Raw genomic sequence first — 20,015 nt, 5'->3', positions numbered from 1 at the left:
CATCACCTCAGAAACGACACACTGTTGTCTCCAGAAGAATGGTAATGGAGGAGTGTATGCTGGGGGTAGGCAGTACATCCACATATTGGGGGCTGCCTATCTGATTGCCCATAAGAGGTCTGATATCTAGGCTGCCCTGCAGAGCAGGTCAACAATGCAGGGCAGCCTAAGCAGCAAGGGCTTAAAAAATGTCGTGTGTCTGTAGCTCCGTAAATATAAGAGTTAGAGTATTGTAAAATCCCCCCACCCTCCCACCTCCCTCCACGTCCTAAGTTGGTCCTCTCAGGGCAAGGAGTTTATGTCCCAAATTTGGTCCACATTGGTCCAGAAGCCTGATAGGAGTTCCCAGCTCTGTATACATTATGATAGATTAGAAGCGTACATGAATGTCACATAAAATGTGCGCATCTCTTGGTCCATCTCCTTCTCCCCTTCTATGCCCATCACTTCCTCACCTCCTTATCTGTCCATCTCTCCTCCCACATCTCAGCCCATCTCCTCTTCCTTTCCCTCCCGGCGGGGTCAGGGATTTTCTCTGCCTCGTGATGGCTGGGTGTTGTGTGATGTCCTTAGGTTAGTTAGGTTTAAGTAGTTCTAAGTTCTAGGGGACTGATGACCATAGATGTTAAGTCCCATAGTGCTCAGAGCCATTTGAACCATTTGAACCTTTCCCTCCTTCTGTCCATCTCCACCATCCCCCTCACTCCGTCAATCTCCTTCCCCTCCCTGTATGTCCATCTTGTCCTCCCGCTTCCTCTCTGTCTTTACATCCCCTCCTGCCCCCTCACCTCCTACCTGTCCCCTCCCTTATCTCTTCTTATCCATCCCCTTCTGCCTCCTTATATCTCTGTCTCCTCCTCTATCCATCGAACATCCCTCACAGGCATCCCCATCCACACATGTAACTCCTGCGAAAGAGGTTGATAAAGAATACTATTCCCACAAAATGGCTCTTGTTAAATACACCCTATATGCTAAGAGCTTGGGAATCCTATTTTTCCCATGGTGTGTAGTCTGCCGTGCAAAGCAAGCTGATAAAACAGGCCGATACTACAACAACACATCATACCCCTCTCTGCCCATCACCTCCTCACTTCCCTCTCTGTCCATCTCCTCCTCTCATCTCTCAGACCATCTCTTCTTCCCTCACCTCTCAGACCATCTCCTCTTTCTGTCCATCTCATCCACTCCCTCTCTCTCTGTCCATCTCCTCTCCCCACCCCCTTTTCTGGCCATCTCTTCCACTCTCTCTCTCTCTCTCTCTCTCTCTCTCTCTCTTTCTCTCTCTCTCTCTCTCTCTCTCTCTCTGTCCTTCTCTTCCTCCCCCCATTTCATCTGTTTTTCCCTCCCTCTCTGTCTTTACATTTCCTTCTGTCCCCTCTCTCTCTCTCTCTACCCTTTGTCTTCTGCCCACTCTCCCTCTATCCATACCCTCCTGACACCTCTCTTTCCTTCTGCTCCTCTATCCATCTCAATCTCCCACAGGCATGGCCCTACGCATATTAATCCCTGCAAAAAAGGTTGATAAAGCAGGCTGATATTACTCCCACAACATGCATCTTATGCAGCATAGTCTTAATGCCAGAATTTGGCAACCCTTTTTTCCCCAAGATGTGTAGACTGCCATGCAAAGCAGGTTGATAAGGCAGGTCAGTACTATTCCCACAGAACACACCTGTCACATAAGGGAGCCTGTACAGCAGAAGCTTAGAAAACATAGATGTCTGTATTTCTGTGAATAGCTACTAGACTGTTACACTCACCTCCCCACCCCCTCTTTCCCCCTTCCCGTGTTGGCCTTTTCAGGGCAAGGAGTCTTTGTCTGGCCCACTCCAGTCCAGAGGATTGGGAGTAATTCTTTCACTGAACTGGGAGTCACAAGTTACAGATCATGTTAAATCTAAGCTCTGCAACTTTTGTATTACTGCTAATGTCAGATTGTGGAGAGATGGTCAGATTGTCAGAGAGCTGACATACTTTTCCTAATTTCATTTGTCAATGTTGGTTGGTTTGTTGTTGAAAGGGATTAAACTACAATTTATAAGCTCCTTCCACTAATGTCTATGGTATCATAGTCTGGGGTAACTTGCCATTAAGCAATAAAATATCTGTGGCACAACATAATAAGGATATTATGCAGTCTTAATTCTAGAGCCACTTCTAGTACTTTTAGTTCCTTACGATGCTTCTTGACAATAATCAATCACAGTAAAAAATAGCAGCACGCACATCTATGATCTACAAAGCACTTTGAAGTGCATGGCAGAGAATGCTTCCCATTGTACCATAAGTTGCTGCTGCTTCCCATTCCATTAACATATGGAGCATGGGGAGAATGATCACTTAACCACCTCTGTGTCCTCAGTAATTAGTCTAGTCTTATCAATGCAATCCCTATGGGAGTGATACACAGGGGGTATAGTATATTCCTAGCTTCTTCACTTAAAATTGGTTGTAGAAACTTTTTAAGTAGGCATTCATGGCATAGATTGTGTCTATCTTCAAGTGTCTGCCATTTCAGTCCTTTCAGCATCTTTCTGACACTATCCTAGGGTTAAACAAACCTGTGACCATTCATGCTGCCCTTTTTTCTATCTGTTAAATATGCTTTGTTATCCTATTTGGTACAGGTCCCAAATGTGATCAATATTGTAGGGTGGGTCACATGAGTGTTATGAATGAAATATTTTATGTACAGTGATTGCATTTCCCTAATATTCTACCAGTGGATCAGTCTGCCACCTGCTTTACCAATAACTGAGACTATGCAATCACACCATTTCATGTTCCTACAAACTGTTACACTCACATATTTGTAGGAGTTGACTGATTACATCTGTGATTCATTGATATTGCAGTCATAGGATACGACTTTTTTCATTTTGTGAACATTTAAAGTGCTCTGCTTTGAAATCATATCAAGATGTGACTGAATATTTATGCCTCTTGTTTCAGAAAGTATATCATTATAGATCACTGTGTCATTTCCAAAAAGTCTGAGGTAGCTGTTAATGTTGTGTGAAAGGTCATTAGCATTACTACACAATGTGAACAGAAAGAGTCCCAGTAAACTTCCCTGGGGCACACCTGAAGCTACTTCTTCTGTCAGTGACTCTATGTTCAAGATAACTATGTTCAAGATAACATGCTGTGTCCTCCCCAAGAAATCCTCAGTTCCGTCATAAATCTCACTTGGTACCCCTTATGATCATACTTCCAATAATAAGTGTGTTTGTTGTGCAGAATTAAATGACTTTCAGAAGTCAAGAAACACTGCATCTGCCTGATTGCCTTGATCCGCAGGATGTCTTGAAGAGAAATGGGGATCAGATTTCACATGATTGTTGTATTCGGAATCCATGTTGGTTGGGATGAGGGAGGTCATTCTTTTTGAGATACCTCATTCCATTTGCGCTCAAATAGTTTTGAAGATTCTACAACAAATGGGTGTCAAGGACATTAGATAGTGCTTTTGTAGATCACTTCAGCTGCCCTTCTTGTACATATGCCTGACCTGTTGAAAATTTAAGTGACAGGTAGTTCATCAATGCAGGAGTATATGATAACAAATTCAGACTGAATGAAAGACACACATCACAGTAAAGTGTGCCTATGCAGTGCATAAACATGCAGAGTACCCATCTCTGGTGCCAATACAGGCACATCTTCTCATATGCTATAATAAGTGTGCGCCTTGCAGTTTTTATTGCAATTTGATAATGGTTCTTGCAGGCTCTGGAGAATGAGTAAGTTTCCTTTTCACCATGTCCCATATGTGCCCAATTGACGAGAGATCTGGTGATCTTACTGGCCTGGGCAGTTGGATTGCAGTAACCATATGTGGATGTACATCGTCCCATTGAAACAGCCCATCACCTTCCAGTCAAAGAAATGGCTGTAGTATGAGGATAACAATCTGTACCACATAGTGGATACTAGTTACTTGACCCTGCAGAAACCCCTCATGGGACCCCACAGCCTGGAATAGGACACAGTATCGAAGGTGAATGCTCTGTGGAATGGCAGCTCACCATGCCTACACCATACATGTCTAAGTCCATCACTAACATACAGACCTAACCTACTCTCATCACTGAAGAAAATAGAGTCTGTTCACTTGTGAGTCACCTCGTCAATGACACAAGGGTAGTCATGCTTGGTGGTGTCATGGTGTCAGTGGTAGCATGGCCAGGGGCACATGTGATGTTAATCATGCTGCAAGCAGATGGTTTCCAATGATACAGCAGGTGCAACATTTGTCCACATTTTGTCCCTGGTAGATATCCAGTTGCCTGCCACCGCTTACACAATGGATTGATTCTGACGTGCACCTATACTTCATGGAAGGCCAGTACCTGGATTATAGGTGTGGAAATGTTCCACAGACCACTGTTAAAAGTAGCTACACACCACTGACGCAGTGTGCCTAAAATGTACAGCAATCCACATATGTGGCCATGCAGCTTCCTGCAGGCATGCAGTGTGACCCTGTTAAAATGGCTGAAGCTTTCCAACTGGAGTACATATTTATCAGTGCTGTGTGGTTGTACCCCCTGAATGAATGTTGCAAATACTATTCACTCCTGAACTTGGCATTTACAGAGTCAAAGCAGTGGTGCAGAGACAGACTTCCTGAGTGTCATCTGATGGCTGATAACAGTGTCAACTGACCCATTAACACTAAAACCCATCATTATGCACATATTATACTCTGGTGCCACTGAACACCGTCTTTGATGGTGTTGCATATTTTTCTCTCTGGCACTGTATTTTGGTATACCCCACCCTCTGATAGCTCCCATGAAAGAAATAGCAAAATTAATACACTGTACGAGATTAAAGCTGTAAACATGAGAGCTGTCTGGAAAGGAACCTATGCTTTTGTGCGTTGTGGAAGTAATGGGGTATATGGAAGAATCACTATACTGAATCTTGCAATAGGCCAGTGGGTTTGGAGCTGAGATAGCAAGAAAGTTACACTGAGTCTTGTTTGCTTGTTAAAGACAAGCAATTGTAAATCCCACCAAATGTGAAATAGATCTGTAATTCAGTTTATACTGATAAAGAAACACAGAGCTGTTGACATTCATCACAAAGTTAGTAGTGTATATGGATCAAATGTGATGAGTGATGGTGTTGCATATCAGTGTTGTTGTGTATTATGATTAATATGATTGTTCATGATGATAAGAGAAGTGTCTGTCTATTTGTGGTTAGCTATTATCTGGTACAGAAAACTGTCAGAAAAAAATTCTCAGGACTAGAGTTTCACAATATCTCAGTTGTTGGACAATTTTCAGCAGATTTTTTGGTGTGTGTTACATGAATTTGACACCACAGACGGGGTACCAGAAGTTCAGTACTTGCTAGATTCCAAACTCTCAGTTGCTAAAATTTTATGTAGTGGGAATTGATCAATTGGTTAATAGATATAGAAAATGTCTAAATCTGAAATTCAACCCATGTATCATAGAAAAATGTCTGAACATGAATTTTTGTTGTACTAACAGATGTATAGCTGACTAAATTTCTTGTAGTTTTATTAGAAGTTTTGCAATAGAACTTCACTGCAAAAGTAATTGAGATACTGTACCCTACTTTTTTTGCATGGAAATGCTTGTTAATTACTATCTAAGTATTTATTACATGGTAATTTAGATGTTTGCAGTTTTGGTTTGTGTTAATTGCTGTATTCATCTTTAAAATGTGCTTCACAACTAAATTTGAATAAGGAGGTAAAGTTTTCAGACAATGGAAAATCCAGGATGGAATGTAAAAATATTATGAAAAGGGAAGTTGCTACTTACCATATAGTGGAGTGCTGTGTGTGTGTGTGTGTGTGTGTGTGAGAGAGAGAGAGAGAGAGAGAGAGAGAGAGAGAGAGAGAGATCTACTGTTGACAAAAGCCTTAATGGCTGAAAGCTTTAATTGTGGGAGTCTTTTTGTTGTGCCCATCTGAAACTCAGGTAAAGTTTTCTATTTACTGTGACAGCTAATTTGAAGGAATGGCAATAGGAGTATCATTCTTGTAACAGTACCAGTTTTTATAACACTAACCTTCTTGGTATGAACATGTTGAAGAATTCTTCTATAAAAAGATGTGTAGAGGAATTAAGGACTAAGTTTAAGCAGATTGTAAATTGTGGTCTGGAGAGTTATGTACCTGTTAAGTGGATAAAGAATGGAAAAGACCTACCATGACTCAATAGCAAAATCCAGAGGATGCTGAGGAAGTAGAGAGGCTGTTGCACTCTCAGTTCAAAAGGGAACACATTTAAAAAATGCTGACAAGTGAAGGTCAGTAGAGATTCGTGCATCTGAAAAGATCGATGCACGGAGCATTCAATAACTACCACCATCACCTTAGCAAAAGATCTGGAAGAGAACCTGAGGAAATTCTGGTCTTATGTAAAATCACTAAGAGGATCCAAGGCTTTCAGTCAGTCCCTTGTTGATCTGTGTCATGTGGCAGTTGAATACCAAAATGAAAGTCAAAGTTTTAAATTTCATGTTCATGAAAACATTCACACAGGGAATCATACAAACACATCATCATTTGACCATTGAACAGGCTCCCATATGGATGGCATAGTAATGACCGTCCCTGGTGTAGAGAAACAACTGAAAGATTTGAAAGCAAATAAATCAGCAGGTGTGGATGGAGTCCCAGTTTGATTTTACAAATACCACACTATGACATTGGCCCATTACCTAGCTTACATTTATCATGAATCTCTCACCCAGCACAAAGTCCCAAGCAACTGGAAAGAGGCACATGTGACTCCAGTATATAGGAAGGACCCGCAAAATTACAGACCAATATCCCCCTCTTCTGTTTGATGCAGAATCCTTGAACATATTCTCAGTTTGAATGCAATAAACTTTCTTGAGACTGAGAAGCTTGTGTCCATGAATCAGCATGGTTCTAGAAGGCATCACTTGTGCAAAACTCAGCTTGATCTTGTCTCACATGATATACTGTAAACTATGGATGAAGGGCAACAGGCAGATTCCATATTTCTAGATTTCTGGAAAGCATTTTACATGGTGCCCCATTGCAGGCTGCTAATGAATGTATGAGCTTAAGGAATACATTCACAGGTATGTGAGTGGCTCAAAGACTTCTTAAGTAATGGAACCCAGTATGTTGTCTTTGACGTTGAGCGTTCATCGGAGACAAGGGTATCATCAGAAATGCCCTAGGGAAGTGTGATAGGACCGCTGTTGTTCTGTACATAATAACTGATTTTGTGGACAGGGTCGGCAGCAATCTGCAGTTGTTTGCTGATGATACCATGGCATATAGTAAGGCGTCAAAGTTGAGTGACTGTAGGAAGATACAAGATGACATAAACAAAATTTCCAGTTGGTGTGATGAATGGCGGCTAGCCCTAAATGTGGAAAAATGCAGATGCGTAGGAAGAACAATCTGGTATTGTTTGGATACAGTATTATTAATGTCTTGCTTGACACAGGCAAGTCATTTAAATATCCAGGTGTAATGTTGCAAAGCAAATGTGAGATGGAATAAGAGTGTGAGAACTGTATTGGAGAAGGTAAATGGTTGACTTCAGTTTATTGGGAGAATTTTAGGAAAGTGTGGTTCACTTTTAAAGGAGACCACATATAGGACACTGGTGTGAACTACTCTTGAGTACTGCTCAAGTGTTTGGGATTGGTACCAGGTCAGATTGAAGGAAGACATTGAAGCAATTCAGAGGTGGGCTGCTAGATTTGTTACTGGTAGGTTTCAACAACGTGTAAGTGTTACAGACATGCTTCGGGAACTCAAATGGGAATATCTGGAGGGAAGGTGTTGTTCTTTTTGAGAAACACTCTTGAGAAAATTTAGAGAACCACATTTGAAGCTGACTGCCAAACAGTTCTACTGCTGTCAACATGCCTTGTGCGTAAGGATCATGAAGATAAGATACGAGGAATTAGGGCTTATACAGAGGCATATAGACAGTCGTTTTTCCCTCGCTCTATTTACGAGTGGAATAGAAAAGGAAATGACTAATAGTGGTACAGGGTACCTTCCACCATGCACCATATGGTGGCTTGTGGAATCTATGTAGAGGTAGATGTAGATTTAATATTGCTTACCATTTAGTCAATGATCAAAACTATACAATGTTGAATAAATCTTTAAATGATACACAGTAAAGGGAAAAATGACTTTAATAGGATATGCCTTATTTTACTCTGTCATTTTACTTAATTGAAAACTATGTGATATTGTTTCCAAGATCCTGTATATTTGTGTTTTACTCTTTATTTGTTGTATAATATTTCTACCTAATGCATATGCTTCCTTGCTGTAATTTCTATGAACAATTTGCCTTGTGGATGAGTCACTCAGTTAGGGCAGGCATTACATTAGCTTCAAAACCAGGACAATTATGCTTTGCAAGCACACACATTAATAATCAAACATCTGTGTGCCAATTTAATAGTATTAGAAGAGTGTTGTTACCTTAGCAGTATTGTTTTAAGTAATCCTTTTTGCTGTTATATGGCAGCCATCATGTCTTTAAAATTTGTTCCATCTGTGATGATCATGATTGTAATTTAAAATTTGTTGCTGTTTTCAGACATAATCAAAAATGGCATTTTGCTCATGGAGGGGTGAAGAATATTATCGAGATCATTTTGAATCAGGTAATGTTACAACAAACAATTTAATGCATTGTGTGCATGCAACTTCTTGTTGCAATCTTTCTTCTTACTTGTAAGGTCATTTAACAGTGGTTCTTTTTTCATAATTTGTTACAAAATACCTTAAGAAAATGTTGAAATATTGTAAGGAGAAAAAATTAGACAAACTGTAGAACTTTGATCTTAAGTATACAAATTTTGTACATAAGAAGAGCATCCATTGCAACATGCTGTGGTATGAAAATGTGTAGACAAATAAGAATGGAAAATTAACTTATAAGAGTTTTATTAATTTGGACACAAAGTACAAATACAAGGTCAGGAAAATAAAAGTGGCCTGGACGATTGGATACGATTGGACATGAATGTATGCATATAACCACATTTTCATGATGTGCATACCATGTGTATGCCTGCCATGTGATCCACAGAAGTTCAGAACATAGTGCAGGCTGTGTCAATGTGAGAGGAGCAGTGCAAAGGAGATGATAGTACTCAACGGTGGAGCAGCGGATGTTCACTGTAGAAAGTTATGTGACAACAAAGTCATGGAAATGGTATGGTCAGTTGTTTGCTGAGAAATTTAATGGTGTCAAAGTGCCAGCAAAGATTGCTGTGCAACACTTAGTCTGAAAATGGTATCAGACAGGATCTATTTTGAACAAATCAGAAGACATTCTGAAACATGCCCAGAACTGCTAAGAAATGAGTGATGGTCACTTTCAACATCTGCTATAGTCAGTTTAGCGCTGTATTTCCTTTCCTCTGCTGTGTTTGTTTTTTCCCTGAAATTCCTTTTTCTGGGCCATTTTCATTTGCCCCGCCCTGTATAATGCTAGATTTGATTTGGGGAGTTTAGAAAGAGGGCCAAGGTACCCATGATCTTCTGTTATTTTCACAGTGGTCTTTAGTCCAATACTTATTTTACTTTTTTGTGTCTGGAGCTGTTACTTTTTCGGCCCAATACTGTGCTAAGTCAAAAGCTTCAGGCTTGCTTAGTCAGAGATCATCTAGGAAGCAATGTGCAGGACAATTTTGGCATGTTGGAAATGCTCCATGTTTTGTTCTCCACAGTCGCACTTATTGTCATCAGGTAGGACCCATTTTACCGGTTTAAATTTTACAGGGGCAGCACCAGTACTGATACAGTTTAGCACTTTCTGTAACTTTTAGTTTAATTCAGCACCACTTGTTGGATATTCTGAAATTGGGTGGCCGACCGGGGGATCATTCGAGGTGTAATTGAGAAACTGATATCTTTATTTTAGCTTTTTAATCCATAAAGGCTTCCATATAGTGGATTACACTCATAAAATGTCTCTTTGAACTGCCTGTTATGTTCATGAGCTACCTTAAAAGACTTGGGACTGCTGAAACCTGGAACTTTGTGGAGCTTTCCATTGGAGTGGGCTTCATGCATCCTGTTACTAGCCTACAGGTTTAATTAAGAATTATGCTGAATTTTTTTGCATGCACTGATCTAGGCCAGACAGAGCACACATACTCAGCTGTGGAAAACCAAAGTCCTAAAGCAGTGGTTCTAAGCACAAAACTGCCAGTTAGCTTTTTGAGGATATTATTCCTTGCAGCTACCTTATTTTGTGTTTTCTTTTTTCACAATGATGTTTGTATGTGAGGGACCTGTCGAGCATCACTCTGAGATATGTTGGCTCATCTGTGAGCTCAAGGGTATACCTGTGTGCTAAATGAGCAGACTGAATAACACTGAAGGGATGTTCAAGATGTATAAAAATATATTACTAGCTAAGAATTTAATATTTATATTCGAATGAACCCCTTTTCCCTACTTCCATTGTAGCAGTTTTTCTATTTTGAGCGGTTGGTATGGAGCTACACATGGTGCAATGTGTGCATAATTGTTCAGCTGATGGTCAGTATGGATAAATTTTGAAATACTCAGCAGTAAAGACTGAAATAAATTCATCACCAAACTGCATGCTGTGTGATTCCAAACAACAAACTGGTCATATCCACCATACCATGACTACATCTACATCTGCATGGATACTCTGCAAATCACATTTAAGTACCTGCCATAGGGTTCATTGAACAACCTTCACAATTTTCTATAATCCAATCTTGTATAGTGCAGGGAAAGAACGAACACCTTTCTATACAAGCTCTGATTTCCCTTATTTTATCATGGTAATCATTTCTCCTTATGTAGGTCAGTGCCAACAAAATATTTTTGCATTCGGAGGAAAGGCTGGTGATTGGAATATCATGAGAAGATTCCTCTGCAACGAAAAAGCCTTTGTTTTAATGATGTCCATCCCAAATCTTGTATAATTTCAGTGACACTATCTCCCCTATTCCGCGATAATACAAAAACGTGCTGCCCTTCTTTGAACTTTTTCGAAGTACTCTATCAATCCTATCTAGTAAGGTCCCACACTGTGCAGCAGTATTTTAAAAGAGGATGGATAAGTGTAGTGTAGGCAGTCTCCTTAGTAGATCTGTTACACTTTCTAAGTGTCTTGCCAATAAAACAAAGTCTTTGGTTAGCCTTTGCCGCAACATTCTCTATGTGTTCCTTCCAATTTAAGTTGTTCGTAATTGTAATTCCTAGGTATTTAGTTCAATTTATGTCCTTTAGATTTGACTGATTTGTCATGTAACAGAAGTTTAATGAATTCCTTTTAATACTCGTGTGGATGACCTCACACTTTTCATTATTTAGGGTCAGTTGCCAATTTTCGCGCCATACACATATCTTTTCTAAATCGTTTTGCAATTTGTTTTGATCTTCTGATGACTTTACTAGTCAATAAATAAAAGCGTCATCTGCAAACAACCTAAGACAGCTGCTCAGATTATCTCCCAAATTGTTTATATAGTTAAGGAACAGCAAAGAGCCTATAACACTACTTTGAGGAACACCAGGAATCACTTCTGTTTTACTCGATGACTTTCTGACAATTACTGAGAACAGTGGCCCCTCTGACAGGAAATGATGAATCCTGTCATAAAACTGAGAAGATATTCCATAAGCACGCAACTGCACTGCAAGCCGCTTGTATGGTACAGTGTTAAAAGTCTTCTGGAAATCCAGAAATACGGAATCAATTTGGAATCCCTTGTCAGTAGCACTCAAAACTTCATGCAAGTGAAGAACATTTTGTTTCACAAGAACGATGTTTTCTAAATCTGTGTTGACTGTGTTTCAATAGACCATTTTCCTTGAGGTAAATCATAATGTTCAAACATGCTATATGTCCCAAAATCTTGCTGCATATAGATGTTAACGGTATGGGCCTTTAATTCAGTGGATTACTCCTACTACCTTTCTTGAATATTGGTGTGATCTGTGCAACTTTCTAGTATTTGGGTACAGATCTTTTATTGAGTGAACAGTTGTATATGATTATTAAGTATGGAGCTATTGCATCAGCATACTCTGAAAGGAACCTAATTGGAATACAGTCTGGACCAGAAGACTTGCCTTTATTAAATGATTTAAGCTGCTTCACTACTCTGAGGATACCTACTTCTACATTACTTGTGCTGGCAGCTGTTCTTGATTCAAATTCTGGAATATTTACTTCACTTCCTTTTGTGAAGGCATTTCAGAATGCTGTGTTTAGTAGCTGCACTTTGGCAGCACTGTCTTCGATAGCATCTCCATTGCTATCGTGCCGAGAAGGCATTGATTGTGTCTTTCCGATAGCATACTTCACATACAACCAGAATCTCTTTGGATTTTCTGTTAGGTTTTGAGACAAAGTTTTGCTGTGGAAACTACATATTATAAGCATCTCGCATTGAAGTCCATGCTAAATTTTGAGCTTCTGTAAAAGAAATATTCTTTGATGGGAAAAAACAGATAATTATACAGTGTGAGAATAATTGCTTGAACATGTAAGTAGAAGCTTAAGCCTTGCCTTTTGATGGTGGAGACATTTATTAGTATCTTTCCAATAATCCACAAATATCACTACAATATTCTTAATGGTCAAAATGGTGATCTCATTGCTGTAAGAATGCATATGCCCCACTTCTTGATTGAACCAGAGCAGAACATATCATAATTCAGTAATTAATCCCATAATGGGTTCTGACCAAATGATGAGCAGCAGAGAGACCAATATGCATTGAGTGCAGAAGACGGCTACTGCACAGACAATAGCTACTCTGGAGAGCAGTAATCTTGTAACACAAACATGATGTACTATATGGCCCCCAATGGAAGCGGGATGTTTTGGTTACAAAATGTCATTGCTACCATTCATTGTTCAAACTTCTGTGGCTGAAGACCAAAAACCATTTTCATCATCTCATTCAGATATTGTCTGATTAGGAGTGGGATTGAATTGGAGTTTCGGGTTATTAACGTCTATGTTATGTTTCCGATATATCCGTAGTACAACTGTTTTGTTCATACACCATATACACTCAGTAAAATTTCTTTATGCATTATATGTTTAGCTGGTGCTAAGAAATTCATGTTATTACATGAAATGTTTTGTGCTTGTTCAGACTGGGTTTCACAGTTAATCAATGTCTTGCAGAAACAAAGTGTGTCCCAAATGGTGGGGCAGAGCTTTGGGCAGAGAAGTTGGTGGGGTATGTGAGCTTCAAAATGAAACCAGTGTCAATCACCTGCATGCAGTTGTTGAGGCAGGGTCACGCTCCATGCAGAGGCATCTACTGCACCCTCATCAAACAAAAATTGGGCTAGTTTTTGGAGCAGTGTTATGCAGTGAAGTTCTCTGTGAAACTGAGGGAGAGATGCTAGAAATGCTTCAGAAAGCCTGTGGTGATGGGGCAATGAAACAATGCCAAACTTTCATGTGTCACAACAAGTTCTGGGAAGGTTGGGAGTCCTTCAATGACACACGTTGACACCACAAATGGATGACTTGGTGCAGAAAGTGCATCACATTGTGAATGAGGTCTGACAATTAATTGTTCAGATGATTGCAGTCTGCGCGAAGATGGTGATGAGTGAGAGGAAGGAGCAGCATTTGTTGAAGTGCCAGGATTTGCAAGAGTGCTATAAAATGGACCCAGAAGTTTTGGACAGAGTAATAACGGGGTAAAAGACCTGGATTTTTGAGCATGTTTCCAAAACGAAGCATCAGAGCAGCGAGTGGCACACTAAGTGGTCCCCTCACTTGAAAAAAGCAAGGGCGAGCAAATCATGAATCAAGGCAATGCTAATATTTTGACAAAAAAAGTGTGGTTCACAGTGAATTCATGTCACAAGGACGAACAGTAAACAAGGAGTTTCACTGTGAAGCGCTCAGGTTGTTGCACTGCAGGATTCAGCGTGTCCAAAAAGAAATTCACGACAATTGGACTGTTCACCATGACAACATGGCAAGCCACACTACACTTATTGCCTCTGAATTGCTGGCCAAAATGGGCGTGGCATTGCTGCCCCACACACCGTACAGCCCAAATCTGGCACCAGTGGACTTCCTTTTTGTTCCCAAGGATCAAAAGAACCTTGAAAGGAACTCAACATAGGTTGCTGGAAGCAGTAAAAGCAGTTTCAACAATGCTGTGAAGGAGATTCCCATTGACGACTTCCTGGGCACCTTCAAACTTTGAAGCTTTGGCAATGGTGCATCAAAGGCAGGGGGAGAATACTTTGAAAGGTACTGAAAAGATTGCAAATTGATAATGAATAAATGGTTTAAATTTTTTTCAGGGGACTTTTGGGACATACCCTGTGTATACATCTGATCTTAAAGAGTTTGCATGTTTTGCTGTATAGATATATTTGTTGTTGTGTACAGATAATTTGATGTTGTTTTCATTCAATTTTATATACTTTGACATTGACAACAATTTCCTTACACACAATTACATTGGTCAAGACTAGATTCTTTTACTTCCTGGAATCTTACAACTTGCTTTCCCCTTTAGGCATATCTCAAGGGAATTCCAGCATAAAGCACTGAGTCTACAGCCCTGAGTTACATAATTGCTATAATAATTTGTGCTTACACTTGTTTTGAATATAGTAATAAAAAAAATTAAATATTGTCAGGTGAAGCATTGAACATATTATCAGAAACATTGCAGTTCATTTTGGTTGCCTGTCAACACTTATTGTAGGTGCACTGTGTTTCAGGTATTTCATGAATCTGAAAAACTCAGCGACATAATCATTGTTTTCAGTGCATAACACGTGTGCATGAGTATTATGTATAATGTTCATTTTGTCTTGATGTAAATGGAAGATTAGGAAAGTTTGAGTACATTGCTGACAGCATGAGAAAAAAAAAGTCTTTCGTGTTATTCTTCTGATATTGGAGAAATAGTAGCCCAACTGTGACATAAAAATAGTATCAGCAATATTGATGGTGCAGTGAGTGATGAGATGGTATGTGGAGGACTGGAATGAGCAAAGTGAGTATCAGCCAAAGTTATGAGGCGAGGCAGTCAATAAATACCCTCAGAGATGAAGAAACTGGCTCAGAAAGGCATCATCCACCAGATGAAGGCAAAGTACATGAAGCCTTCATATATCATAATCACAAAATAAAGTCAATTTGCAGCAGTGTAAGGGAATGGAGCAATACACAGCAGAGGTATTTGTGAATGATACTGTTCAATTGACAGTAACTTGTGTTGGCTGAAGAGCCAACACCGTGTTACTAGAGGAGGCCGAAATGCACGTGTTTTAGCTCACGCAGGCAGGCATGAGGAGGGAAGAACTATACAGACATGAGGTCTGGAACATGACAAAGAATTAGAATTCAGAAAGCAGACGTAATTAGTTTAATACTTAACTTTAATCCATTAATGATGAAAGTCGCTCTTGACGGTACATGAGTCACAATATTATCTGTTCAGAAGACATGGTAACTGAATATGGCGCCTTGCTAGGTCGTAGCAAATGATGTAGCTGAAGGCTATGCTAAACTGTCGTCTTGGCAAATGAGAGCGTATGTAGACAGTGAACGATCGCTAGCAAAGTCGGCTGTACAACTGGGGCAAGTGCTAGGGAGGACCATTGCCGATTTAAAGGCTACCACCTAGCAAGTGAGGTGTCTGGCGGTGGCACCACGTAACTATCATCAAGAGAATTTCAGAATTGCAAGACTGTATCTTTAAGATCAAAATCTAGTTCAGTCCACATCAAGTAAATGGTGTCACACATAGCATGGATTTCTGTTGTTGCCTCTGTGGTACAGTGACTGAGTAACCATCTAAGGATAGAGCACAAACCAAGTTTCTCATCATGGTTTGAAAATCTTTAATTGAGCCACACTCATATAACACCACTGTCTCGGTTATACTGTGTCATGCAATTTAATTGTCACTGAGCAGGGCAGCCACACAGTGTGTCAGCTTCTGCAGCAGTTCTTGCTTGTGTCACTTACACCGTTTTCATGACACTTCTACATAAAGTTCATGAATCACGTGTAATCACTATTTATGCATCACTGTTCCACATTGTCTACACATAATTGCATACCCACTCAGTTCAAATGAATTCATTGGTTCATTGACTTGAATGCATCACAATTAACCTTGAATGCCCTGAATCACACTAGAGTTCAGCTACTGAACTAGAACACAGTTTCAGTTGATATTCCAAAAAATCAATATAATTATCATTTTATCTAAAAAACAAAGATGATGTGACTTACCAAACAAAAGCGCTGGCACGTCAATAGACACACAAACAAACACAAACATACACACAAAATTCTAGCTTTCACAACCAACGGTTGCCTGGTCAGGAAAGAGGGAAGGAGAGGGAAAGACGAAAGGATTTGGGTTTTAAGGGAGAGGGTAAGGAGTCATTCCAGTCCCGGGAGCGCTACCCAAACTCTTTGCCTCTGTATATGTCTGCTTGTGTCTGTATATGTGTGGATGGATATGTGTGTGTGTGCGCGAGTGTATACCCGTCCTTTTTCCCCCTAAGGTAAGTCTTTCCGCTCCCGGGATTGGAATGACTCCTTACCCTCTCCCTTAAAACCCAAATCCTTTCGTCTTTCCCTCTCCTTCCCTCTTTCCTGACCAGGCAACCGTTGGTTGTGAAAGCTAGAATTTTGTGTGTATGTTTGTGTTTGTTTGTGTGTCTATCGACGTGCCAGTGCTTTTGTTTGGTAAGTCACATCATCTTTTTTTTTAGATATATTTTTTCCCACGTGGAATGTTTCCTTCTATTATATTCATATCATTAATTATCATTTTATAAGCTTTGTGTAACATCTGCTTGGGTGACCTATTATGGGGTCATATCCTTGCCTAACTCCAGTAGACATAAGCATAATAATTGGCATAAGGAATCATCAAAGGCAGAATGCATTAGCACATCACTACCTATCCCCACAACACATCAAACTAGTACCAAGGCTATGAAATTTCTACACTCCTGAATATTAAACTTCTCCCCAAAAAAATAAAAAAAACCACAGGATGTACAACAACTCTGCCTTACTTGACAAGAAACTGAACCATGTAACTGTCAATTCCAAATTCAGGTACACTATCCTTATAAAATATGCACGTATGTCTAAAAACCTATATTACATTTATGGGATGCATTTCATAATTCTTTACTTTCACTGTTCACAACCACCCAATATTACACAGTTATTTGGCCAGTTCACTGTTGGTAACTTTTGATAAGTCTCATTAATGGCTTGCAGACAATCATCAGCATATTGCTACAATAGTTTGCTGTTGAACTTCTATGAGCAGTAAAACCCTAACCACATAGTTTGCAGAATAATAAGGTACACGTGACACTTTTTCTCAATTAAATTAAATAGACACAGTCATTGTTTTGTGTTACATTAGTTCCAATTGAAACAGTACATAATGAAAGAAGAGTGCGGCTGCTGAGCTCATTGATATTCTTATTAAGTTGCAGAGACAAGGGCATTATTCCAACGTTTGCCAGAATTGTGCATTTCATAAATACCGCTGCTGCAAACAACATCAAATGTGAAGCAAGCATGGCTTTGGTGAAAGAAAGGATTCATTTCAGTCGGCATGAATTGGATTCTGTGTCAAAGGACATGTTCCACATACATTTGGAATTGGCGGCAAGACTATCTTCTCTGTCGTGGGATTGGGTGGATGGTGTGACATGGGCTAAAGCAAACTGGAGCCATGACAAAGCTGTGATGAGGCAAACTGCCAAGATTGACAGACTTTCTATACAGATGCAGCAGGAAGTTCCAACTCGATGATCTGTTGTTAATTTGACAGAGAAAACTTTAGATGACACAACTGTGTCTGTGCTAGCAAAAGGACTGAATTTTGCTCCCAAACCTGTTTCACTACCACTAGTGGATTTCGTCAGTGCCATCAAAGAAGCTGTACGCTGTCTTGATACAGATGAAGTGGAAGAAGTTCATCGAGAGTCTTGACGTGTTTTGAGCAGAGGTGCACCAATGAAGAGTAAAATCTCGCCCATGGAGAGGATAGCAGATGTGGATACAGTAGTCTTAAAATCTGACAAAGGAAACGCTACTGTCCTCATACCAAGGGATGACTATGTTAATCAGATCAATGTTTTATTATGTGATTCAATGTATCGCAGAATTGATAAGGATCCCACAAGCCAAGTGGTGCGAAAAACAGCAGAACTTCTATCAAATAGTTTTCTACTGAAGGAGGTCATCAAGAGACTTAAACCAAACAGTTCAATTTCTTCTAGGCTATATGGACTGCCCAAGATCCACAAGGATAATGTGCCGTTACGTCCAATTGTAAGTAACACTGGAGCAGCCACATACGACCTAGCAAAATTCTTGGCATATTTGCTCAAACCAGTGATAGGCAAGTGTGCACATCACATAAAGTGTGGTGTCACCGCCAGACACCACACTTGCTAGGTGGTAGCTTTAAATCGGCCACGGTCCATTAGTACATGTCGGACCCGCGTGTCGCCACTGTCAGTGATCGCAGACCGAGCGCCACCACACGGCAGGTCTCGAGAGACTTACTAGCACTCGCCCCAGTTGTACAGCCGACGTTGCTAGGAAAGGTTCACTGAGAATTACGCTCTCATTTGCCGAGACGATAGTTAGCATAGCCTTCAGCTAAGTCAAATGCTACGACCTAGCAAGGCGCCATCACCAAGTTATATTGAGATGATAATACTGTATCAACAAGACCAATGTTCACCAATTGTGGATTAAAGTTAAGTATTCCAGCAGCTACATACTTTTCTTTATAGCATTCATTATGTATCCTGTTTCAGACCTCACGCCAGCCTGCGTGAGCTTATAGCGTGCATTTCGGCTTCCTCAAATAACACGGTGTTGGCACTTCTGCCGACACTTCATAAAGAATTCTACTGATTTTATCAGCAGACTTCAGCCACTACAGCTGCAAAGTAATGACTTACCATTTATTGGGAATATTTGTTCACAGATAGGCAGAATATTGAGAAAGTATCAAGTGAGAGTGATCTTTCGCCCTCCTTCCAAAATTTCATCATTGATGGGATCCATTAAAGATGACATGGGCCTACATAAATCAGGCATTTACAAGATTCCGTGTGAATGTGGCAAATCATATATAGGGCAAACAACACGAACAGTGCAGGAACGCATTGTGGAACACCAATGGCATACTCGCCTTCTCCAACCCACCAAGTCCGCAATCACTGAACATTGTATTTCCACAGACCACTCCATGAATTACAATGACACAAAAATTTTGGCCCATACGCTTGATTATCAATGAATCTGTGGAAATAAGATTGTCTGACAATGAGACTTTCATCAATCGAGATAGCAGTTATCAGCTAAACTCTGCTTGGAATCCTGTTAGAGAGAAACTTCGTTGTCGATGTAGTTATCTTCATAAAGGTGAAAATCGACCTGATATTGATACGCCAAGCTTTCACTGTGGAGGGCACGAGGCACAGTGCATGGAGTTGTTATGAACGCGCATGCTGAGCAGCGCATGCACAATGTCACCTCAATATGGCTTTAAATAGCAGAGCTTAGCGCATACGCGCCAGTACTACTATAGTGGTACTCACCTGAAGATGGCCAGCAGACTCTGCGTCAAAATATCGTAGCAGGGCGTTACTGACATCTGGCAGTTCTCCCGTGTTTTTATGGAACTTCACATTTATGTCTGGATATTCTTAAATCATTTTCCCATGCATTTCCAAACACAAATGAATATGTCTGAAAAAGCCTTCATTAGACACACAATTAACACATTTGAATTGTGTAACTGCTAACACATAGAGTAAGCCACTACTTGCAAACTACATAGCTGCTGCTGTCTTTATAAACATTTAGAATGCATTAATACATCTTCTTGAAATGCAAAATATTTTTTTCAGATCCTGGTAAGGTCACAATCCCTTAGTCCAGTAACTGTTAGGATGGGCTAACAAGTAAGCT

The 20,015-nt window shown here is 40.1% G+C and overlaps 1 long non-coding RNA gene across 1 annotated transcript in view; it reads left to right on the top strand.

The window, feature by feature from the left end:
• Window positions 1-20,015, top strand: part of LOC124595468 — a 121,428-nt gene that overhangs the window by 30,920 nt on the left and 70,493 nt on the right. The window contains exon 2 of the long non-coding RNA XR_006978209.1: window positions 8,595-8,661. This is a non-coding gene — a long non-coding RNA (uncharacterized LOC124595468). The remainder of the gene's footprint in view (window positions 1-8,594; window positions 8,662-20,015) is intronic.

The sequence above is a fragment of the Schistocerca americana genome, chromosome 2 (genome assembly GCF_021461395.2).
Source record: "Schistocerca americana isolate TAMUIC-IGC-003095 chromosome 2, iqSchAmer2.1, whole genome shotgun sequence".
NCBI lineage: Eukaryota > Metazoa > Arthropoda > Insecta > Orthoptera > Acrididae > Schistocerca > Schistocerca americana.
Note: the sequence above shows the minus strand (reverse complement) of the source record. Positions and strands in the feature narration are given on the sequence as shown.